This window comes from Rattus norvegicus, chromosome 3 (genome assembly GCF_036323735.1).
Source record: "Rattus norvegicus strain BN/NHsdMcwi chromosome 3, GRCr8, whole genome shotgun sequence".
Classification (NCBI taxonomy): domain Eukaryota; kingdom Metazoa; phylum Chordata; class Mammalia; order Rodentia; family Muridae; genus Rattus; species Rattus norvegicus.
The window spans coordinates 175,356,259-175,381,911 of NC_086021.1; the positions used below are offsets into that span (position 1 = coordinate 175,356,259).

The 25,653-nt window shown below is 50.1% G+C and overlaps 1 long non-coding RNA gene across 1 annotated transcript; it reads right to left on the bottom strand.

Moving 5' to 3' along the window:
- Positions 1-12,736: 12,736 nt before the first annotated feature.
- LOC120101786 (uncharacterized) lies at positions 12,737-18,204 on the bottom strand. Its single transcript, XR_005502716.2, has 2 exons — positions 17,354-18,204; positions 12,737-15,754 (listed from the first exon to the last, which is right to left on the bottom strand). It is a non-coding gene; the product is annotated as an uncharacterized LOC120101786 (long non-coding RNA).
- Positions 18,205-25,653: the final 7,449 nt, after the last annotated feature.

The following is a 25,653-nucleotide window of genomic DNA, read 5'->3' on the forward strand; positions in this document are numbered from 1 at the left end:
GACATCCCTGTCTGCCTTCAGAGGCTGCGGTTTTAGGAAGTCCACTGTTCTCATTTCTATTGGTTTCTGGGGATCAAGAGTCTGGTCTTCATGCTTGCATGCCAAAGGCTGCACTTTCCAATGCTGAGTTATCTCCCAAGCTCTATGGAACTCTTGACAGAACTATGTAATTCAGTGTGTGTGTGTGTGTATGTGTGTGGACATGTGCATGTGTTTGTGTGTGAAAACATGCATGTGTTTGTGTGTGCATGTATGCGTATATGTGTGTGCAAGTGTGAATGTGTGTGTGCACGTGTGCATGGTCATGTATGCACATGTATATGTGTGTCCACTCACAGAGGCCAAAGGTGAGTATCAGATAGATCCCTTGAAGCTGGAGTGACAGGCTTTGGTAAGCCCTTAATGTGGGCCCTGGAAATCTGGACTCTGGTCTCCTGATAGAGCAGGGAGTGCTCTTAATTGCTGAGCCCTCTCTCTAGCTTTTGACTGAACTTGTCGTGTATGCCTTATTGATTGGTATTTTTAAAAATGTCCTTACTGTTTCGTTTTGACACAGAGGTGGACGCAGCCCAGGCTGGTCTCACTCCACTCATCTTTCAATGTCTCTGGTTGATGATGGAAACTATCGCTCTGTGCACCCGTGTGTTCTCCATCTTCTACTGTCCCATGTGTGTGGGTTCCCCTCACACCTCAAGTGCATTCCTCTGTCAGCTTGTGAGGGCTTGTGGGATAGTGGGACTGACTGAAATGGTGAGGCTAGCCGGTTGCCATTCTCGTTGTATCTATGAAGTCCCTTGTCCCATGTTAACTAATGTGACTGTGGGAGACACATTAGGTAGCAGAGCTTCAAGGAAACCATCCAATGGTGAGGAGATAACCCAACTGGTAAAGGGTGAAAATATTGAGCAGAAATTTCAGAGACATGTGTGACCACTGAGCACAGGCACAGAGGCTCAGGCAAAATCACCTTGTGACAGACTACCTTCAAGAAAAAAATCACAGAGACAAACATCAGAGGTTTGCAGAGCACCCTAAGACACCTTGCATCATGGTGGTTCTCCAAGAGGCACCGCCACCATGAGCCAATAGTTTCAGTGTCTTTGGAGGCTAAGCCCTTACTCTATAGCCATATCCTGACCTCAGAAGCTAAGCAGGGTCAGCCTGGCTAGAACTTGGGTAGGAGAAAGCTGACTGAACTTCACTATGACCTGCGCACCTCCAGAAGAGTAGAACAGCTTCATTCAGAATAGGTTCAACTTGAGTCACCACAATGCCCATCAACATGGAGAGTGGATAGAAACAGAGGACAAGGCTGCTCACTGCAAGGAAGAGATAAGGTTGCTGACGAAACCATTGTGCACGGATCTCAAAGAGTATTATGCTAAGCGAAGAAGTCTGACACAATGCACCACTTCACTTGCATGGTGATTCTGGAACATTCAAAATTAAAATGACGTTGACGGATAGTGGTTTGCAGGGGCCGGGAAGATGGGCAGGAGGGGATTGTGTTTTCTCTGGTGATGGCATCTTTTAGATGGTGACTGTCACGGTGGTTATGAGGTTTCCTACACTTGTCAAAACTCATCAAAACGCTCACTTAAAGCCGCTGACTTCCACTGTCTGCAATTAAATTCCCATAAAGCTTATTTTTAAAAGTAGCTTTATGTCACTAACACTAATGGCAAATCACCACTCACTGCCAAAATAGCAGGCAACTGTAAAAACAAATACATATATTTTTAAAGGGTCAGAAAGGAAAACAGACAGCCCAGCTGTTGTGCGTGCCCGTGTCCCAGTCTGTGTTTGTGAGCTCCAAGACTCCAGCTGGGGGTCACATCTGCAGAGCCTTCCCCACCACACAGTAGACCACCCGAGCCGCGCTGGGGACCGTAAGGAGGAAGGTATTTTGAGTGGACATAACGTAGCATCAGTTTGGTGTGGGGAAGCTGTGGTATTACTCCATGACCATGCCAGCCTATGGCATCAGACAGCCAGGAACTGTGTTTGGTAAGACATGATTTCATCTGTGGCCCAGGCAAACACCAATGAATGCGTCATGTCTCCCAGACTTAGCACATGCTGCTCCCTGAGCTGGGATTGCCTTTCCTTCATATCTAAGATAATCAATACCTCCTTACCCTTGAGATTGGTGGTGTCTCGGTTTAAAAGTGCCCCCTCAGATGGGCCTTTTTCTAAAAGTAGCTTGGCGGCTGAGTGAATTTCTTGTGTGTATTTGTCCCCTGCCTCTGACTGACCAGAGGCCCCAGCAGGTTAGAGGCAAGCAGGTCCAGACTGCCCAATGTGGCTTCCCCAGAGCCCTCAGGGGTTCTGTCACCCGGCAGGCTGCTTCAGTTTTCCTTGGCTGCACACTAAATTACCCTGAACTTGGGATGTGTGGTGTCTGTGGATCAGGACAGAAGGTCTGATTTAGCCAGGCCCCCAAGTCAGAATCTCGAAGGCTTCAATCAGAGGGTGGGGGGAGGGCTCAGTGGGTAAAGCGTTTGCTGTGTAAGCATGTGGGCCTGAGTTTGTAGCCCTGGCACTGGAGAGGCAGAGACAGGCAGATTGCAGAGCCTCGCTGGCGGGACCACGGAGCCAAAACAGCGAGTTTCAGGTACAGTGAAGAAGCCTTGTCAATGTGGACAATGACAAAGAAAGACACCCAGACCTTTGGCTTCCATGTGTACATGAGTGGGTGAACACATCTGCTTGCATGTGCACACACACACACAAACTGTATATTCACACACAAAGATTGCAGGTAATATGTGGCGTGGCGCTATTCCACATTTCCAGAACTGTTGAAGAATTCATCACCCGTGACTGCTGACCTCTGAGCAGCCACAGTGTTTTTGTGTGTGCGAGTGTGTATGTGTGCATGCATGTGTTTGCATGTGTGTGTGTATGTGTGTGCAAGTACATACATGTGCATACATGCCTGTGTGTGCATGGGCACATGTGCACTAGAATGTGTGTGTGTGTGTGTGTGTGTGTGTGTGTGTGTGTGTGTGTTTGGGGGATGGATAGAGGTGTGGGCTGGGGAAGGGGCTGTGTAGGAGTGGATGTGGGGAGGCATCTCTGACTTTAAGAATCTCCCTTCAAGGAAGTTTTAAATTCTCTCTTTAAGCATTTACTGTTTAGGCTTGGTACATACAGCATAATCTCCCTATTAATTAACTCAGGGCCAACTGTTTGAAGAACCTTAATTACATCCCCCCAAAATCCCTTTACCTTTGCCCTGTCACGTGATCAACAGGATTTAGATCCTACTCGAGACACAAGTCCCACCTCCGAGTAAGGGGGAGAAATCTCAGGGTCCTTTGTAGAGGGCAGCCTGTCACTCTGGCTCTCGGTATCCTAGGGTGGACCGTCACCTGTGCTTCTGGCGCTCAGCTGCTGTCCTGCACCAGGAATTCTTTCTGTCCTGTATTGCCACCATCTTTGTCTGTTACCCTCTGAGACTGGCTCAGAGACCCCTGTCATTCCTGGTTTTCTTCCTGTCCAGTCTCTGATGATGTCAGGGTCTAACTTCCCTGATACTGGAGGCCAGGGCATCTCAGCCTGAGCCTCTTCTGGCCCAGACATGGCTGTGTATTTGAACACATGGAGTCATATGGAAGTTGTTTACTCTAAAGATACATTCTGGGTCTGTCTGTCTGTCTGTCTGTCTGTCTGTCTGCCTGTCTCTCTCTCCTCTCTCTCTCTCTTTCTCTCTCTCTCTCTCTCCTCTCTCTATCTCTCCTCTCTCTCTCCTCCCTCCTCTCTCTCTCTCTCTCCCTCTCTCCTCTCTCTCTCTCTCTCCTCTTTCTCTCTCTCTCCCCACCTCCAAGCATAACTAACATTAACAAACAAACAAGCACACTGGTGTGCATTCATGTGTCTTTGAATTCCTGCAGTTCCGTGATCCTATAAACGTGAAAAGCCCACCAGACGGGCAGGCACATGTCTATGGCCGGCTCGGCCTGCTGATAACGTCTCCTGTTTTGTTTTCTGTTTGCTGAGGCTTCTAAAAGGACACTCTCGGATGTCGTTGTGACCAGTAGTCCTGTTGGTAGCTGTGACTATAATAGGTTCTATTACAGCAGCCATACAACGAAGGGTTGGAAGAGCCCAGAAATTGCCCGGAGCACAACCCTAGTGTCAGGTGTCTCCAAATCTGGTCCTTCTGGTTGGATCAGAAGAAGGAAATGGACAGATCTTTGCTCCTTCCTCTGATGGAGAGGCTACTGGAATGACTAAGACTCTGAGGACTGGGGCTCCTGAGCGCTCTCCCCACTCCTGAAGGCAAGGGTTCCCTTGCTGCCCAGGTAGGATAAACAGGAAGGCAAGCCCCGTGGCTTACAGGACAGCCACAGTATCCCCGATTAGATCCAGGCCTGGAACTGTTGTCAGGGTAGCTGCAGATGGAGGCTGGGAAGCCATTTATGCTGTCTCTGGGTGCCAGTTGGAACCTTGGCACGGGTGCTGTCCATCAGGCTCACTGCTAAAGGGCCTTTGCCTGTGTGGCTGCATCTGTGAGGTGCACGTGTGTGGTATTGGCGCGCAGATGAAAATCAATTAATGACATGACCCTGAGACCTTGTTCCTGTCACGTGACAGGGTGAATCATATTGTTTGTGTTATATTGTCAAATTGGTTAGCAATCTCTCCCTGTCTCTCTCTCCCTCCCTTCCTCTCTGTCTCTCTCTCTGTCTTTCTCTCATGCAACGGAAGCTGGGGGAAACAGAATCAGATGACTCAGGGAACAGATATTGTGGCAAGGGCAAGTCTTCGACACTTTGTTCCTCACACTGAGACAGGCAGGGACAACAGATAATACATTCCAGGGCCTTCATGTGTTACCTGCTAAAAGCATGCTTTCAATAGCTTTGTCGAAACAAAACCAACCGACCAACCAACCAAAGAGACAAACAAAGAAAACCAAAAGAAAGAGAGCCTCATAGGGCAAAATGCTTACGAGTCTTGTCCAACTAGGGCACTCGCGACTGCTAAATTTCTATATGCTGTGCACACGATCAGCAAGACTTGCAGGATTGCTACTGAGCACAGATCTGAAGAAGCCCTCACTTTGCCCCTGCTTAGCTAAGGTAAGCCTCCCCCATCTCAGAGGTCACACAGAGCAGCAGGACAGCTGCCATGCAGATGGTGCCTCTGAGGTGAGGTTCATAATGCTTGCCTGGTTACCTTGCAGACACCCGAAGGTTGCTATTGCTTAAAGCGCCAGAGCTGTAAGAGCTGATGGGCAACCTAAAGGGGATAAACAGCCCAGGCACCTCTGCCTTTATGCCATCACTGCTGCCTTTGGCCCTTGAACCTTTGAATCGGACTCTGCTCTGTTCTACTCAGAGAAACATTTTGTTTCCAACAGCAACCAAAGTGGGTGTGGTCTGCCTCCTGTGGGAGCAGAGAGGTGGTTTTTGTCTCTATGTAGCAACTTTGTTCTTGGTTTTGTCTCTACAACTCCCGCCCCTTAGGTCCTCAGTTTTACCACAAGGCCCAGATTCATCTACAAGCACAGACTGTGGCCTCGCGATGGTGGTGTCATCTGCAAAGGCCACTTAGCTGATCCTGAATTAAACTCGCTCCCAATCAGCAGACAATAAAGATTGACCAGGGTAGGGGTGGGGATGGGGGAATAGGGAATGTGTCTGCATGGAGGGGTGTGTGTGTCTGCAAGAGGGTGAGGTGTCTGCACTAGAGAATCTTTTGAAACTGCGCTGTGACTGGCAAACAATCTCCAAACCTTAACCAAACATAGAGAAAAGGAAAAAAAATGAAAACAAAACAAAACAAAACGAAACAACAACAACAGCAACAAAAAACAAAAGCTTGGGGCTACAGAGGAGGTTCAGCATTAAGGTTCTGCTATTCCCAAAGTTGGAAGATTTCGTTGGGGACCCCTGCACCTGATTTCATTATATTAACCCCGAGTTGTCTTTGCTGCTCCTTCCATGAAGGGGTCTTTGCTGGAATGGAAAGGCACCTTGTTTATAAGAGGAGCGTGGGGTGAACTGGCCCCAACCCAGGGCCTAGAGTTGGAAGAGTAATGGAAGACAGGGATGGATCGCTGGGAAAACAAAACTCATCTGAGACCTGACAGGGAACCAACATTCCAGGGAGGGGACGGCATGTGCAAAGGTCCTGAGGTGCTGCAGAGCCTGCTCTGTCCAAGGAAGGAAGAGGCCAGAAGTGCTGGGATGGTGTGTGCTAGGAGATAGGTCCTGCTCTAGGGGCTCGGATGTAGAGCATTAGGATGTGTGCGGACGCAGGGGCTGCTGAGGCACCCTCTCTGGGGGTGAGAGGGAGGTGTGGACTAGGGATTTCTAGCTGTCTGTTTCTGCCAGGGACACAGAGATACTTAGCTTGTCTCTGCAAATGACTTCCTGGCCACTGCTATGTCCCTGCATGATGCTGAGAATGTTAGAGTTGTTGGGGGAGGGGAGAGAAACAGTCCTTCTGGCTACAACTGTATATCTAGGAGAGTTAATTATGTAACACCAATAACTCCCCGGGTCCAAACTCTGCATAGGGCGGATGAGGGGTGGGGGAGGAGTAGGAGAATTACAAAGTGCAAGTGAAACAGCAACAGGGATACTGTGGCTAATTAGGGGTGACAAGTGGTGGCCTAATTTCAAGGAGGCTCATTCTTCAGCCTGTCCCCTCCACTGGGCTACATGGCAAGACCTGCTGACGATTCCCTTAATTAAAGTTTATGTCTGTATTCTCAGCTTTCATTCTTACCAATGCAGTGATGTTGCCTCTGAACAATGCTTTTCTGCTCTGAAGAGCTGGATTTTTATCACCTTCCCTCTCCACCCAAGGAGGAACTGTCACCCAAGCCTCCTCAGGCCATCCATCGTCCTCGAAGGATCCATCCTGGGGCATCATCTGAAAATTATGGCTCCTGAGAAAGAATAAAAGACACTGTTCCCTGACAGGACGAGCTTCCCTCCTGCAGCGTCTAGAGCTTGCCTGTTGCCCCTGCTAATGACCTCTGTCCCCAATGTGGCCCTTTCTTTCTGCTACTTCTGGAGCCGTACTGTTGATGCTTTTTCTCTAGGTGTCTCTGAAGCCCTGAAGGGCCTCTCAGTTTGGCATGGCCCCCTTCCCTTCCCCAGCTCGCTCTCTTGATGCCCATGTGTGCGACTTGACAGCATTCCTGCCTTGCTGGCCACCTGCCCCACGCTGAGGAAGGACACTCTCAAGTTCCAGGTCCCTGGCAGGTCAACAGCACAATTTCAGATTCACAGACATCCTCTCCCTCCTGCATCAGGAAAATCGGAGCTTGGCGCTGCCTGAGAAGGAGCGGGTGATGTACGAACCTGTCTGCATGTGCCAGGTCCTGATCTGTGTCCCTGTGAATAAGAAGCCACTTAAGAGTGTCAAGCAATCAGGACCTGTCCCTCCTCCTGCCTTTGACCTTGCCTTAGCTTTTGTGGATTCTTTGTGGGGGTGATATGACAGAGCCCATGTAGTCAGATCAGCACCACCGAGGGGGAACATGGAGATGGTGTGGTCTGGTCCCTCCTCTCCAGCAGAGGATTCTGTGTTACCAGAGCGCTGCCCAGGGACCCTCGGGATCAGTGTTGACCAAGAGCTGGGCAAGGGTCAGAGACTCCTGGGACTTTGGGTCAGAGACTTCTATCAGCAGATGAAAGTCATCCAGGCAGAGCCTCCAGGTTCTGCCCCACACAATCCACTCTGCCCTCAATGAGCATCAAGTCAGTGGTGCACATGGTTTGTCTCCTTTCTGTGACCTACACCTGCTTTGAGCATGGGTCTGACCCCTGCTCTGTGCCCCAATGTTAAACACACAATCCTGGTGGCACTGCACAGGGTCATGTCCCAGTAGGAGAACCTGGGTCCTGGTGCATCTGAGATTCCCCCCTGGGGACATGTGAGAATGGCCACTGGCTTTTCTTGCCTCCTGTCCCTTACCGGCATGGTCACTTTCCAGAGTCATTTCCCCTGGCCTCCTGGTTGTGACATCTGGCCCCTTTGGCAGGTCCCGGGAACCTCACACTCACAATGTTACTGTCTACATGTTTTCTCTCTGTCTAGAACAGGAAACAGTGAGTCACTGTCCAGGCATTTTGTCCCAGATGTGACATGCAGGATCTTTTGACCAGCAACCACGAAAGTCAAGTGGAATAGCTGAGAACTGACAGGCCGTCCTACCCTAAACGGCCTCATAGTCCTCCCTGTCTGCTTTGATAGGCTCTGGGCAGGACCCCGAGGTTGAGGTCTGTAGCATAGGGTACCTTGAGACACACAAAGTCCCAAAGCATGAATGGCTACCTGGAAAGTTTCTTCAGGTGAAACAGAGACAATGGTACCTCCTGGAACCAAGCCCTCCCCACTCCCATCTACCCTTCTGGAACCCAAGAGTGGTTCTCTGGTTGGTAAAGGCCACAGCATGTCCTCCAGAGCCCCTCCTCATGACCACTATGGGCTTGCTGCTGGGGCGGCTGGGCAGTGGGTAGCACAATGCTTGCTGGGCAGTGCAGATCAAGGAAGGGTGTAAGTAACCCTGAGAAAGCCCTTCCCAACCCAGGGCCCTACAGGCCTGCAAGGGAGAGGACCCAGCAGAGACCAGAAATCTCATCAGCACCAGCAAGGCTGGCAGTAAGATGAGCGTGTGTGTGTGTGTGTGTGTGTGTGTGTGTGTGTGTGTGTGTGTAACATGCTAATTAATACTATCTTCTGAAGAGAGGGAGGGAGGTTGGTTTCTGACAGAGTTGTGAGGAGGATGGAGAGGAGCAAACCCTGGAGCAGACCCTGACGTGGCCCTGCCTCCTGCTACTGTCCCTTTGCTCTGACTCTGCATTCACCTGACCTGCTGAGGAGCCTGGACAAGCTCTCTTGATCACACCCGCTACCCTGGGCTGGCCCTTGCCCCATCGAGGAGGCCTAGGATGCTCCAGGACTTCTGCTCCTTCCTCTTCATACCCAACCCCTCCCTGGTGCCACACAGGCTGCCAGTGGTCTGGGACTGATTCCTTCTTCCTTGCCAACAGTGTCAGGGTGACATCAGTGGAATGAGAGCCCTGCTGGGCACATGGAGCAGCTGTTTCCATGGGACCCGCTGTCCTGAGCATGGAACCCCATGCCGGAGGCACAGTGAGGGCCAAAGGTGATTTGAAGACGGTCGCATTTATTGTGTACCTTGCAAACATATCTCTAGTTAGTTACTTCAGAACCTGCAAATTTTCAATTTTCTAGTAAAAAGATTTTATCATGAAAGATCCAGCCCCCAAAGCACTATCTTGTGACCTTTCAGTTAGAATTTAGAGCCTTAGAGATGGCCCGAGGGACCTGCCTTTTCTGTACAAAGACCCAGCTGTGTCGTGCCTTTCCACTCTAGAGGCAATTAACTGAGCATTCAGAGCTCACCGTGGGGCGGAGATGGGACCTGTCTGCCACCATCCCCTTCTCTATGCAGTCAAATGCTCTACCACTGAGCTATACCCCCCATCCGCTTCTCTATGAAGCTGACGATTTCTTCGCGTTTCTCCCTTCAAGTGGAGGAGTTGCAGGAGTGGTCTCCAGGGGCGTAGTCCATCTCCACTGACCCCCTGGCTTCCTGAGGCAGGGACACTGGTCTAGTACATGCTCTTCCCTGGTACCCTGAGGTTTTGGGTGAATGAAGAAAAGGAGGGAGGACAGAGGGTGGACTCCTCCTGGGGATGTGCCCCAGGATCCCAGCTTAGGGTGGAGATGCTGTGCCCTGGCCACCATAGCTTCTGTTTTTCCAACCTGGTCTCCCCACCCTGTGAAGAGCCTGATCTCACACACTGTCCCGGGGGCTGAGGACATTGGCTGTACATCAGCCCATCTGCGAGAATGTTCCTGGACACCCTACACTCCTTTTCTGGACAGTTGTAGGGTGTGTGAACAGGATGACTGTGGGCCCCAGGCTCCTTCTCCTTACAGAAAGTGGGTACACAAAGCCAGTTGTGGCTGAGTGTGCAGTGCGAGCCTAGAATGGGTGAGCCATGGATCTCCACACTACCGAGGGAGGGCAGGGTGCAGATGAAAGGGGCCCATGAACTAGCTTTTTCGGACCACACTAAGTCTTTAATTTTCTTAGTCCTGCTTTTAAAATCATGACGTAGGAACTGGAGAGATGGCTCAGTGGTTAAGAGCACTTGCTGCCCTTCCAGAGGACCTGGGTTCGACTCCCAAATACCCACACAAGGACTCACAACTGTCTGTAACTCCAGTTCTAGGGGATTGACTCCCTCTCCTGACCTCCTGCAGCACACATGTATGCGGTGCACACACACTCACACACACACTCACACACTCACACACAACACTCACACACATACACACACTCACACACATACACACACTCACACACACTCACACACGCAGGCAAAATATCAATACACGTAGAAAGTAAAGAAATAGAAAGCATTTAAAAAACCCAAACTACTATTTTGCTTCACTTAAATTTGAGATAAATTAATATAAAATTCACTCTGTAAAATAATACAATTGAAGTTATTTACTTTTTAAAAAGACAGATTCTCACTGTGTAACCCTGGCTGTCCTGGCCCTCACTATGTAGACCAGGCTAGCTTCTAACTCACAGAGATCTACCTGCCTCTTGAATGCTGGGATTAAAGGCAGGCACCAGCTCAGACACTGAGTGGTCATTAGCATTTGCGAGGTTTAAGTTCAACATAGCTTTTCTAATCGCGGAAGATATGTCACCCTGTGCCCACTGGGACTGCTCACCCACACCCAGGTGTCCTATGGGATCACTGATTTACTTCCCATTCCCATAGACATGGCTATTGTCTATTCCCATAGACAGAAGCACGTGACCATGTGCTAGTCTTTTTCACTTGGCATGAGGTTGAGTGTGACCCAGTCCTCCATCTCTTTTGGTTTTAAGTGAAGGGCATCTCTCTCTCTCTCTCTCTCTCTCTCTCTCTCTCTCTCTCTCTCTCTCTGCACGCAAACATCTCAAGTACCCTCACCCTCACCCCAACTGTCATCCACTTGGGGGTCAGGGATCCTGAGCTCAGTGGAGCAGAGTGAACCCAAGGCCCTTTGCACAGGCCGTCTGGAGTTTTGTAGCTGGGCTATGGCAGCCCACGTTGGCTGTCACCACCAACGCCATCGAGCAGAGACCTGGATTGAATCTCTAAACTGAGCTTTATTTTCAAAGTGTCATGAATAATACAGCTGCTGTTCGGATAATAAGAGATAACTAAATGCAAAATGATTCAGCAGAAAGGAAGCAGGTACAAGTCGCCCCCAGAAGGGCTTCATTAGGAGAGTTTAGGGTATCGTGGCCACGGACAGTCATGGAGAGGAAGAGTGAGCCTTCCAGTCTGGAAAGAAGCCTCATTAGGAGAGACATCAACACAGATGGCATGGTGGGGCCCTGCTGTCAGCTCAGAGAAGCAAAAGGAGTAGCTCATTTGCTATTGTTTGTTTGTTTATTTATTTATTTGAGGATCAAGTCCCACACCATGTGACTTAGCCTTCACGCCAGGAGTCACAGGCACTAGAAAAATGTTGTAATTCAAGGTTGTCTTGGGTCTGGGTCTAGAGGTGAGGATAGGGGTGGGGAGGGACCAGGCTTGAATCTCAAGAGGAAGGGAGACTTCAAGCTCTGTCCAGAGAGAGCTTCAGAGACAGGGGATGCTAGGAGAGCCAGCATGGGTGGCCTGATGTCTGTGCCTCAGCCTATCCGTTGGCCAGTGAGGATGCTCCTGGATACCCCACACTCCTTTCTTTGACAATTGTAGAGTGTGTGACCAGGATGACTCTCTGTGCAGAGCCTGTGATCTGAGACGACAGAGGAGGGACACTACGGTCTGCCTCACATCTCTCCAGTCATGTAAGAAGCGGGAACCGATGCAAGCAATCCTTCGAGAACTCTGCCTTGACCTTGTGGTCAGAGGTTAGCCTTGTCTCTGAGACTCACAGTGCTGGTGGCCTTTCCTGTGGCCCCCTCCATGGCCCTGCTTTACAGCCTCTCTACCTTTACATATTCCCAGGGCCACTGAGCCCTTTGCTCCTCCTGACCGTGTGCCGCCTAGGCTAGAGGCTAACTGGGAACTAGCACACGGTTGCGGGAGTTCACTGGCTACTTGCTGGGCAGACTTGTAGGTTCTCCTGTGCAGTGTGAGGTTCAAATGTGTCTCCATAACCGACTGAAAAACCGGCCCCACATGTCTCTGATTAATCCTTCCGTTTGAAGACAATAGGTCTTGAGACTGAGGTCGAGGAAGTGGAAGGGGAGGTGACAACTGGCTTGCCCTCATCACAGAAGCCCATGGTGCAATTCCTGTGACACCTGTGGACGTCCTTCCATGGACCAGCTAGAATCAGGCTTTTTATCACCTGTAACAAGTCTGAGGCTGGCTCTGTGGTAAGTCTCCCATCTGGTCCCTGCTGTTTGTTGCTACATTGCTCTGGGCTGGAGGGCTGGGTGTCAGGAGCCCCCATCCCCGCAGTGTTGCTTTTGAAGGTTGAGCGGCTAGGAGGCAAAGATGGAGACGCCCTCTTGGTGTTGCTGGACTTCCAGGTGTAGGTCAGATATACTTACCCAGAGCATCAGACCTAGAAAGAGATGTACTCAGAGGACAATGGCCTGCCTGTCTGGGACTCTGCTCTGTCTGGGACTCTCGGCCTGTAGCTCTGTGGGAACAGGACCGAGGACGGGGATGATGAATTCACGTTAGGAATCCCAGGAATCAGACTCTGGAGACCAGCGTCGGGGTGCAGAACTGAGTTTATTGAGCAGCATGTGAGCTTAGACACAGTGTTTGAGCCAATCCCAAGCCCCCAAACCCTGGGCCAATCATATCTCACCACACCATCACTGTGACCCAATGAGAGCCCCACCTGATGAGGTTACTCAGGAGCAGGTGTGATGGGTGCAGGAGCCTGAGGTGGCTCAGCCTGCATTCCACGTTTCCCTTCACAAGGTTGACCTCCACATCTTCCACACAGTTCAGTGCTGAAGCCTAGGGATTTTCAATGCTCTCTTCAGAGCTCTTCCTCCTGTGTGCTCTCGACACAAAAATGTCCTCTACTGTTCCTGGTCCCAAGATCCCCAGGTCCCAAGGTCCCCAGGTCCCCAGGGCTCTACCACCCTATATTTTGACAATCTTTCTACACACTTGGATCTGGACCATCACAGAACTGCATTGTTCTGAACAATTCCATTCCGCCCCACCCCGGGCGAGGTGGGCACCTTTGCTTTCTCCTTTGGCGGCTGAGTGAGCGTCTCAGGTCTTCCTCCTGCTCCTCAGGAGCTCTGTGACCAGTCAAATACCTCAGCCTCTCTGACCCTTCAAATTGGAAACATTGCCTAGTGTGCTTCCTCTAGTGTTCTGCTCGAACCCCTGAGAATATTCGACTTTCGCAGCAACCCTTCTACTTTGGCCTCGAAACCGCTGTCTGAAAAAGTTCTAATACCCCCACTCTACTCCCAGTACGCTTTTCTAGAAAGCAGGAAGGGTATTCTGGACCCACCAGCACTGGGCAGGTGCAGAAGGCCCTGGGCGTAGGCCAGCTCTGGTTTGCTGCCTGGAGCAGATGGTGCAGGGTTGGCAGTGGGGAACAAGCAAACAGATGGTGTTCTGAGACACCAAGAAGCCATCAGAGTGTCTCCAGTGTCCCTCAAAGATGCTGACCAAGACCCACTTCCTGGAGACCTCAGTGAAATCTATATTTTCTGCAAAGGGTCAATCAGGTTCGGATCCTGCCGTTCTCTCCTCTGGGAGTCTCTTCTTGTATTCACCCACAAAGCAGATCTGGCTTTACCTGGAAGTCCCAGTGACGTGAGGAGTTCCAAGAAAGCCTGACTGTGTGGATTAGTGGTACCTCCCTTCCTAGTAGACATCAGCTGTGGCCATCCTGTGCTAACAGACAGGACTCTAGTTTTATGTCAATTTGCCATAAGCTAGAGTTATCAGGAAGGAGAGAACCTCAGTTTTGAAAATGCTTCCATAAGAGATGCTGTAGGGCACTCTTTTGGGGAGGGCCCAGTCCATGGTGTGTGGGGTCATTCCTGAATTGGAGGTACTGGTTCTGTAAGAAAGCAGGCTGAGCAAGCCATGGCGAGCAAGCCAGTAAGCAGCATCTCTTCATGGCCTCTGCATCAGGTCCTGCCTCCAGGTTCCTGTCCTGACTTCCTTCACTGATGAACAGTGCTGGATGTGTAAGCTAAATAGACCCCTTCACTTTGGTCTTGGTGTTGTATCTCAGCAGTAGAATCCCTGACTAAGGCATCTATGCTAGGACACTACTTCACACACACACACACACACACACACACACACACACACACACACACACACACACGCAGCTACATCCCAGTCTGCTTTTCACTTTTTTACATAGTGACATGGCCTCAATTCAGCCTGTAACTCAGCAGCGTGGTCCTGAATTCAACATCACCTGCCTCCCGAGTGCTGGGAGCCTGGCTTGTCTTTCAGGGGTTCACACTTTACAGGGAGGAAAGCTAATGGGCAAATAAGTAGAAATTGCTCAATGATTTGTGGGTGCGTGCACGGCTGTTCTGAGGAACCGAGCATAGAGTAAGATAACTCCCAGGCATCGGGCAACAGGATTAGAATATGATGACGTAGCCAGGGCTAAGTCCAAGCGATAACAGGTGTGAGCTGCCTCAGAGTGCTTCGAGAGTCAGAATCTATCATAATTAGCCAAGGAAAGCCAGATTACCCAGGGGTGTGTGTAAGACGGTGAGCAGCCTGCATCTATTGAAGAGAGAAGAGCTGCTCACCAAAGGACAGGAGGCTCAGGAAAGGCAGAGGGCACGGCAAGAATCAGGCCTGGGCTGGCCAAAACCAGTCAGGACGGTATGTGACAGCCAAGAGGACACCCAGGCCAGCTAGGAGGGGATCACACGCCTCTTCCGAAGCCTAAAGCAGAAGTTAGTTTGAATATTCATGTGTAGCCCCGTGATAAGATCACGGAAAAGGAAACTCATAATTAAGTTTTTAAAGGTCATTCCTGCTGGCGTTCTCCAGCAGGCTGACTGCAAGGCTGACAGAGAACAGAAAAGGCTCTTGACTCACATGAGCAGAGAGGAGACCTCAATCTGAGAGACAACCACGTGTGAGATCCTTCTCCTAGGTGCTTGACTACTGTACTTCATGAGAAGCCGGATGAGTGGTCCCCCCCCACCACCAATGATCTGTCATGATGTCATCATTTCCATGGCAACTGAAAACGACCATTCACCCTGTGTGTGGGACTTGGAAGGTGGAGGCAGGAGGATCAGGAGTTCGAGGTCATCCTCAGCTACATAGTGAGTCTGAATCTAGCCTGGGCTACATGAGACTCTATCTTTGAAAACCGCCTAAGCCTGACAGAAATCGAGTATCAATAACTGTGTGCTTCAGTGATCAGCCCTAAATTTTGCATACTAGCACCCGGGCCCGATGAGGTTTGGATGGGAAATGTTTAGTGGGAGGAGGTGCGTCCCTGGGCTGCGGGGAATCACAGACATTACCTGCTTCAGGTTTGGCTCTTGGTTTCCTGGTCTAGTGAGGTCTGAGGAGTCCCAGCTACAGGCTCGGCCACCGTGAGCTCCACCACGACGTCCTGTCACATGATGGGCTGTGCCTTCTCGATGGTGAGCCACAGTCAAACCCTTCCTTCCTTCCTCCGTTACTTCTGCCATTTTTTTTCTTTTTTTCCTTTTTTCTTTTAGGCACAGAGGTGAGTAAAGCTGCTATATCTGGGTCCTGAGCAGCTGCCGCTGTGGTGTGGAAAACGTTTATATTTGTGGCGGTAAAAGAGTAGCCTGGTTTTAGGAAATTTGTAGAAGTGGTCCTGAGAAAATTAAGACCGGGTGTAACTAGTTCTACCCCCGCAGGTGATGACACTTCCTCGTAGTATTTTTGTCCGCCTCCCCCCACATAGGGGTGTGTGCAGGAGGCAGAGGGGCGGCCATGATGGGTACAGTAACAGATCTAACACTTTTATTTTCAACTGTAGCCCAGAATGACCATTTTCTGAGTTATTCTAGAATGATATCATAGTGTTTGTTCTTTTTTAAAGATTTATTTATTTTATGTATATGAGTACACCATTGCTGTGTTCAGACGCACCAGAAGAGGGCATCGGATCCCATTACAGATGATTGTGAGCCACCACGTAGTTGCTGGGAATTGAACTCAGGACCTCTGGAAGAACAGTCAGTGCTCTTAATCACTGAGCCATCTCTCTAGCCCCAGATCATAATTTTTTAAAGAGACCAACAAGTCCCCAGTGTCCTCTGATCCACGATCTCTTTCTTTGCTCCCGTGGCTTCCATAGTTGTAATGTTACTAGTTGTGCTTTACAAACAACACTGTGATGGACATCTGTACAGCCTCAGGGCCGAGTGACTTCCTATCTCTGTGTGGACACACACACATGTGTTTCCATAGACACGCATGTGCATGTGGAGGCTAGAGTGAGTTTCTCTCTGTGTGTGTGTGTGTGTGCACACACACACGCATGTGTTTCCATAGACACGCATGTGCTTGTGGAGGCTAGAGTGAGTTTCTCTCTTTTTCTGTGTATGCACACACGTGCACATGTGTTTTCATAGACATGTGTGTGCATGTGGAGGCTAGAGTGAGTTTCTCTGTGTGTGTGTGCACACACATGCATGTGTTTTCATAGACACATGTGTGCATGTAGAGCCTAGAGTGAGTTTCTCTGTGTGTGTGTGCACACACATGCATGTGTTTTCATATACATGCATGTTTATGTTTGTGTGTGTGGGTTTCTGTGTGTGTGTGTGTGTACACATGCGTGTGTTTTCATAGACACATGTGTGCATGTGGAGGCTAGAGTGAGTTTCTCTCTTTCTCTCTCTCTCTTTCTCTGTGCACACACACATGCATGTGTTTTCATAGACACTTGTGTGCATGTAGAAGCTAGAAGTCAACCTTGGTTATCGTTTTTCAGAAGCTCTCCTCTACCTTTGGTTTTCTATGTCTCCCTCTGGGATCTGGAGCTTGCCAATTAGTCTACACTAGCTGCCCAGGGATCTGCAGACATCCTCCTGTCTCAGCCTCCCCAACACTAGGATTATGGGTGTGTGCTGCCACGCTCAGCCTTTCCGTGGTGCTGGGGAGAGAACTCAGGTCCTCATGCTTGTGGAGCAAGCACCTCACTGAACAAGGCGCCTCCACTCCCCTCCTTCATCTCCTTTTCCTCTCTCTCTCTCTCTCTCTCTCTCTCTCTCTCTCTCTCTCTATCCTGACACAGGGTCTTACACAGCCCAGGCTGCCCTCCTACCTACAGTTTTCCTGTCTCTACTCACCAACTGCTGAAGTGTGAACCACCTTAGCCCTTGAGACCTTACCTGAATGGGAATCTTATAACAGCCAGGGCCACCAGGTGAGTCAGGAGTAAGAACCTTCCAGACTCTTGATGAGGAGCCCACCACGCTGCTTCCAGAGCCAGGTCTCACCATCCCGAGGGCTCGAAGTGTCTCACAGTCCGATGGCTTTGCTAGTTTGATCTGATAAATTTTGTAGCTCGGTTCCAGAGATGCCGTTGCAGGAAGTGGCCCCTTGCTTTCACTCTCTAGGGAACAGATGGGAACTTGTCTTGAAGCCATCAAAGTACAGAGAATAAAAGACAGTCGGTGTGTTCCAGACTCAGTGGCCGCAGCTGCTCTGTGACAAACTCAAGCATGGCCCTGCTTGGGACTCAGAAGTTGGTCTTTGGCTCTTGGCAATTCTGGGATGGAGTCTGAGGTGGCAGGAGGCTAGCATGTGGCTTCCGGGTATCCCAGACTCACCCTGGCAGCCTCCCAAGTGCTGCGGGCCCAGGCATGTCAACAGCACTGTGTCTGTGGCCCCCCTTTGTTTCCATCTCATCCCTGGTTCTGCAGCCCCTACCCCATGGTTGTCCCAAATGTCCCAAACCTATTTCATGGCTCTCAGGAGGCCGATTAGAGCTGTTCCCATTTCTGTTTTAATCGGTTTAATCCAGGCATCAGGCTGGGCCCTGGACCTGCTGCAATTTACCGTTTTGATCACAACCCCTTCATCCCACTCCGGCAACAGTGGAATCCAAGTGGCTGCTCAGCAGGGCTGGGGCCTGAGTCTCCCAGTCTCATTTCAGGGAGCTGATGCGTGACATCACCCTGCAGATGTGGGAATCTAATCTCTTCTGAGATGACTTTTGCTAGGGACAGATGTGTATGTGTATGTGTGTGTGTGTGTGTGTGTGTGTGTGTGTGTTTATGTGTTTGTGTGTGTATGAGTGTGTGTGAGTGTATGTGTCTTTCTGTGTCTGTGTGTGAGTGTGTGTGAGTGTGTGTGTGTGTGTCTGTGTGAGTGCGTGTGTGAGTGTCTCTGTGTGTGTGAGTGTGTGTGTGTGTGTGTGTGTGTGTGTGTGTGACCCAGGCAGGGAGGGATGCTCTCTGTAATCCATTTGTCAGCACCAGAGGCCTTGCAGGTGGATATGCAAATTGACCCAACTGCCAACACTCCCGGCTGCGGCTGCAGGAGGGCAGAGCCCGAGAGCCCTCAAGGTCACAGTGGGCAGGAGGCTCGGGACAAAAGAGGGGCAGTTGGTGACCTGACAGTTGGCAGGAGATGTTGGGAGGTGGAATCTCAGCCAAGAACCCAAGTCACAATGCCAGGGCCTGAGCACTGCCTCAGTCTGCTCCACATCCCCACAGGTCTCCATGACCCGTCTTGGAGGGCTCTTCTTATTCTCAGTGCTTCAGAGGTCCCGAAGTCTTTTTGGGGCTTCCCAGAGCTCCTTAGTTGTCTCACAATGTTCCAGTAGAACACTCCTAGAACACTGGGCTTGTGCCCTGCCCCCAGGTCATGGTTGTGGGGTCACTGATCAGGTTCCCAGCTGGCAGGTGACGGACTCCAGTCCCAAGGCAGAAAGAGGGGGAGTATGCAGAGGTAGGAGCAGAAGTCCTGGAGCATCCTGGGCCTCCTTGCTGGTGCAAGGGCCAGCCCAGCATAGCAGGTATGATCAAGAGAGCTTGCCCGGCTCCTCAGCAGGTCAAGTGAATGCAGAATCAGAGCAAAAGGAAGGGTTACCCTCTCAGTAGGCAGGGCCACGTCAGGGTCTGCTCTGGGGTCTTTTCCTCTCCATCCTCCTCACAACTCTGTCAGAAACCAACCTCCCTCCCTTTCTTCAGAAGATAGTATTGATTATCGTGCTGTGCACACATGCCCACATATGTGCACAATACATACACACTCGTGCAAACACATACATGTACACACCTACTCATATACATTCACATACACACTCATTGCACATATATACAGACACATACATTCAAGCATACACACACTCACACATATACACACATACTCATACACACACTTACACACACTCACACTCACAAGCACACATACAGTCACATGCACACACACACACTCACCATACACATATGCACACACTCTCTCACACACACCTACACACATTCACCATACACATATACACACACTCTCTCACACACACCTACACACATTCACCATGCACATCCTACACACACTCACCATACACATATGCACACACTCCCTCACACACACCTACACACACTCACCATGCACATCCTACACACACTCACCATACACATATGCACACACTCGCTCACACACACCTACACACACTCTCACACACATGCATGTGCGCGCACACTTATGCACACACCCTAAAACACAAACAAGCTTACCGTTTTTCGCTTGTCCTCATCTTGGCCTTGAATTTCGTCTTCCCATCCTGCCTTCCATAATGAGCAGGAACCAACCTTAGAGAAACAAAGTAAGTTGGATGGGGGTGGGGTGGAAGCGTCAATCTGTCAAATGGCCTTTTCCCTGCAGGAAATGCCAGCAGATGGGAATGGATCAAGTCTGCCACAGAACTGGGTACAGCCAGAGGTGAGGGGCTTTAGAGCAACTGTTGCCCAGATAATGCCACATTGAAGACACTCTGGTGAGTGATGAACCCAGGACACAAGTGTACTAAATAGGGCTCTCCAGAGGACTGACCTGATGTGTGTGAATGTGTGTGAATGTGTGTGAATGTGTGTGTGTGTGTGTGTGTGTGTGTGTGGTGTGCATGTGTGTGCATGTTTATAGCTAGAGATGTACCTCAGTGGTGTAGTGCTTGCCTAGATGCATGAAGCCCTGAGTTTGATCCCTGGTACCCTACAAACTTAGTATTCTAGCACTTGTGAGGTAGAGGCAGGGGGAAATAGGAGTTCAAGGTCATTCTTGACTACATAACAAGTTTGAAGTCACCATGGGCCCAAAAACCTGAGAGAGAGAGAGAGAGAGAGAGAGAGAGAGAGAGAGAGAGAGAGAGAGAGAGATCTTTTAGAAAATTGGCTCCTGCGGTTATGGAAGGATCATGTCCAAAATCTGTGGGTGGGCTGGCAGACTGGAAAGCCTGAGACAAGCCAACGCAGAAGTTCAAATCCAAAGTCAAATCCTGAGGGAGGGAGGCTCAGTATGTTCTTCCAATCAGGCCTGCAGCTAATTGGATGGGCCACCTCCCAGCCCCCCCTACCCACTACCCCTGACACAGTATGGAAGGCAATCTGCTTCCTTTAAAGCCCAGCGATGTGATGTTGATCTCACCCAATGTCCCGAGCCATCAAAAACAATGTTTAACCGTATGTCAGCACTGTGGTCCAGGCATGTTGACACACAGAACTACCCATTCACATGGGTGTAGAGTGTCAACACTTTGCTGTCTGAATATGTGTGTGTGTGCATTCTTTTTCTGTTTCCTAGTTCAGAGCTTAGTTGTTTCTTCCTTCCTTCCTTGAAAGTGGCATCCCGGGAGCATCCCTGCCTCTGTGCTTCAACCAAATAGCTCCTTATCATCTCCTGGCCACTGTGATTGGTCCAGTCATGGGCATGTGACTGAAGTCAATGAGAGAGACTTCTGAGGGTTTGGAGGAAGACGCGGGCGGAGAGATTGTAGGGTCAGAGCTGCCTCTGATATCTTTCCAGCTCGTGGCTTGGGTTTCACTAAAAACAAGGTTAACACGGAGGAGTCAAAGTTGGGGTGGTAAGTGTGGGTTGAAGGGAATCATGCCGACGACACTTGAGACCTCAGCTCTGCCTGTGCCCCCCCAGCAAGATGAAGACTGCTCATGACGATGCTCTTAATTACTCTAGGAGCTGGCAAGATGGCTCAGTGGCTAAGGTGCTTCCCACACAAGCCTAGTCACGTCAGTTAACACCTAGAGCACACATAAAGGTAGAAGGAGAAAATGGGCTCCCTGAGTTGACCTGTGACCTCCACACTTCTATCATGGCCTGTGTGCCCCAACCCCATTAAAAACAAAACCAGATTCAAAGTAAAACCTTTGGAGTTTACTCGTAAAGCAGAAAGAACCAGACCAATATCCCTAGGAATGGTAAGGCTTAAAAATAAGACAGTGACGTTAGCAGTACTGGAACCCAACCACAGCTATCAGATGTATTTATGTGTGCATCTGTGAACATGGCTACCTCTTTGGGTAGATATCAAGATGAAAGGACATGGATATAACACTCTGGACAGCTCCTAAAGCCGCGGGTGGTAGAGATTAACCTGAGAACTGAGCTTGAGGAAGAGAGGGCGCTGAACTTTCCTCTCAGCTCCTTGTAACTCTGTATAAGGTTAGAGTACGATAATTTCCCATGATCCTTGGCTGTTGAGCCCTGCTTACAGCCTGAAGGTGATGCCAGATATCACTGGAGAGCCACACAGTGGCCCAGCTCATCCAGATGGAGACCTATCCAGGTTCCCTTGGACAAAATTAATATTTCCTTCTTGACCAGCCTTCACTCGGCATGAGTAGCATACAAAGAATGTTGAGCTGTGGATGCGTGGGACCTCCATCTGGTTTAAAAAAACTGAATCTGAAGAAATATGTCCTCTGTTGTTCTTGAAGGCCCTCTCTCTTCAGAGGGAACATGTCGTGAGAATTCTGGGATTTGGGTCTCTTTAAAAAAAACAGAGAAATAGTTTAAGAATATGGTTTTTGTTTTAATCCCAGGTGTGGAATATGGGGCTGCTTCAGATTATCTGCGGAAGTTGACTGTGATTTGCCTCGTCCTCTAGCAAAGGTGTGGTTTTGCCAGCTGTAGACAGTTCCTGCGATTGTGTGATGTTTGGAATTCTGGGAACTTTCCAGAGGGCATAAAAATGCTACAGCCTCGCTAGGCAGTGTGGGTGGTAGTTGGTGGTTGTAGTTTGGTAGTAGTTGTGCTCAAAGAAGTAACAAGAAAGAAATTAGATTCACAGTCTCTCTCTCTCTCTCTCTCTCTCTCTCTCTCTCTCTCTCTCTCTCTCTCTTCTCCCTCAACTGGGTTGGGGAAGATAAAGAGTGGGAAAAAGAAACCCATAGACCTTCATCTTTGGAGTGTGTGTGTGTGTGTGTGTGTGTGTGTGTGTGTGTGTGTGTGTAGAGGACATTGGGTGTCCTGTTCTCTTATTCTCTGCCTCTTTTCCTTAAGACAACTCTCACTGAACCTGGAGCTAAGCTGCTGGCCTGAAAGCCCCAATGTTCCTGTCCCCAGCCACCTCCCTAAAGAGTCAGGGATACAGGAGTGTTCCTTAAGACCTGATTTTATTAAAAAAATATTTTTAAAAAATTAGGTGTATGCATGTGTGTCCGTGTGTGGGTTTGCGCATGTAGGTATGGGTTCCATTAGAGGCTGGGAGAAAGAGAATGTTGGGATCCCTGGAGCTTGAGTTATTCGGGCAGTTGAGAGCCACCAATATACATGCTGGGAACCAGACTCGGGTCCTCTGCAAGAGCTCTCTGTGCCTGTAACTGCTGGACCATCCCTCTGGCCCCAGGTTTGGCTTGTATGTGAATTCTGGGAATCCAGACTCAGGTCCTGATGCTTGCCTGGCACCAGTAGTGGCTTTGGAACCGGGCTGTGAAGCAATCACACTGTAATGTGTCCTTGCCAGGAGGCACCTGCTGCCGGCAGTCACTAGGTGTCTGGTTTTGCTCTGTGTCCACACTGTTGCTGTGGCTCCAGCCCTTTTGTGCATGTGCTTTCCCTGCTGCGAGGTGTCCCAAGGGGGAAAGGGGACAGGTGATGTGTCTTTATTCTGCTGCTGGCTATTGGGAGCAGTCCTACTCTCTGGGACTGAGTCTCTGGCTTGTCCCTCAGGCCCAGCCCCATTGGACTGCCTCTGCTTCTCTTTCTCTGTTTTGAGGGTATTATCGTTTACTCTGAAATATTCATTCTGGTGGCTGCTTCTGTCCCTCTAGGCTCAACCTGATGAATGTGTCTGTGGACAGAGAAGTATAAAGTAGAGAATGGCATCCAGAGCCCGGAGGAGGCTGACCCACACGGGCTGAGTGACAGGCAGAGCTGGATGGACTGGCTGTGGACTGAAGAGCAGTGGGACCTAATCAATATGCCCCTGCTATGCTTGGCTCATGGGAGTTTGCTTGTTTGAGAAGACCTGGCCTTGGCCAATCCAGGGGTCTGTGGTTCAGACCTGGGCTTTGGCATGGTCACATACACAGCTATGCCTGTGTGGCAGCCCCGGGACCTGCTGTACCCTGCTGTCATCTGGAGTATCTCTCACATCTGTCCTCTCCCGGGCCTGGCCGTTTCTGAACCTCATTACACCTGGACACGCAGAAAGAGGTGCAGGCAAATGGCTCATGAAACATCTTCGTAAAGGTTAATGCTGGCTATTGAGGGAAGAGAGAGCCATGAGTGGATGGGCTCGGCAATGGCGTGCCGTTTTTAATTAAGTGAGGATAAAGAGACCAGTCTCTTGGCAGACACCTGACTGGCTTACCAAGGAGCCTGGAGCCAGGGCCATCAGCCCCGCAAGTTGTGTGTTTCTACTGACAGTTGCTCAGTGGAGGGAAGTGGGTCAGGGGAACCCAAGGCCCGAGTCCTGCATTAGCTGCATGGGCTGTGTGTGGAGATGGAATATGGGGGTGTTCCAGCCTGGCCAGAGTGCAGGTTGGTGCTGGGGTAGAAAGACATCACTGGAGAACTCTGCTGTGTCCCACGTCACTCAGTCCTTGCCTTGATTCAGGGGAGCACCACCCCAGCATCTGTCAGAATGAGACAAGATTTGGCCACAATGACTAAGGATAGTCAGGGATGTGAGCAGGTCATCTCCTGCCTGGGCCTCAGTTTCCCCAACATAGATGCCTGCTCATTCATACATAAGCCCCTATCACGCTCATACACACGCACATTGACTCACATTCCTGATAATTCATGTCGGTTGTCAACCTGACTAGACCAGGAGTCAACTAAGACCCGAGTGCTCACGTGAGGGACTGTCTAGATTGAGGCCAGCTCTTGAGAATGTGAGTGGGGGTGGGCTTCCCATGCTTTTATTAACTGAAGGGGGAAGACACACCCTAAGGATGGGCAGCACCTTCCGACAGCAGCCCTGATAAAGGGGGATCATGGGAGAACCTTGGCTTGTGGCTTCATTGACTTCGCATCTTGCTGGCAAGTTCAGCTGCTTTGGTTTGGTGGCAGCCGCCATTCCCACCACTATGGCCGCACACCTTCACTGACTTCATGACCCAGTGCCTTTGGGTTTCCAATGTGGACTGAACACCAGAGGTTCCCAGAAGTCCTTCGGGCTTTCAACATGGAGCTGAGACTGCAGGGGTGTCTAGCTTCTCGGACTGAGCAGGCACTCAGCCCCCAGCAGATGGTGTGTAAGCCAACCCGATAAATTCCATTCTAGTTGGTTCTATTCCTCCAGTGCAGTGGTTCTCAACCTGTGGGGTGTGACCCCTGGAGGGGTTGAATGACCCTTTTGCAGGGGTTGCATATCAGATATCCTGCATATCAGATTCATAACGGTACCAAAGTTGCAGTTATGAAGTAGCAATGAGAACAATTTCAATGTTTGGGGGTCACCACAGCACGAGGAACTGTTTTAAAGGGTTGAAACACTAGGAAGGCTGAGAACCACTGCTCTAGAGAATTCCAACGAATATACTTGTATTCACACACTCACACACTCATACACACAGTCGTAGGCACACCCGTTACCCACATGCCTACTCTTATATGTCTGTCAACCCATGCAGACATGCATACACAGTCTGACACACTTCCCATGTGAGCACATACATGCACACACACACATGCATGCACATGCATGCGCACACACACACACACTCGCATAGACACGCACACGCTCCCATTCATACACTTTCCATATACATGCACACTCATGTACTCATTCACACACACATGCATAACGTACATATACACAGACATATATGCTTACACATAAACACATCACACTAACAGTCAGACAAAGCTAGGCACAGTTAAAATGCCAGGCATGCTTGGGTCTCCCCTAGGACCTGCCCATCATAGGAGGGAGTCCCGGTTGACCCTGGTGACCCCCTCACCTCTCCATGGCAACCAGCCTGACACCTGTTTGTCAGGTTAAAAGCCAGGGGCTGACACAGTCTCTCATGTTAACTCATGTAGACCCGTCTGCTCAGCTGTTTATCCTGCCCTAGGATCTCAGAAAGTGGACTCATGATTGACAGACGCCTGATATGTAGTATGTGTTGGGGGGTGAGTTTGGTACAATTAGGGTGAGGTTGGGGGTTAAATATTGTGAACAGAGCCAAAGGCTGTGGCTTATAGTGCTGGTGGCATCGAAGTG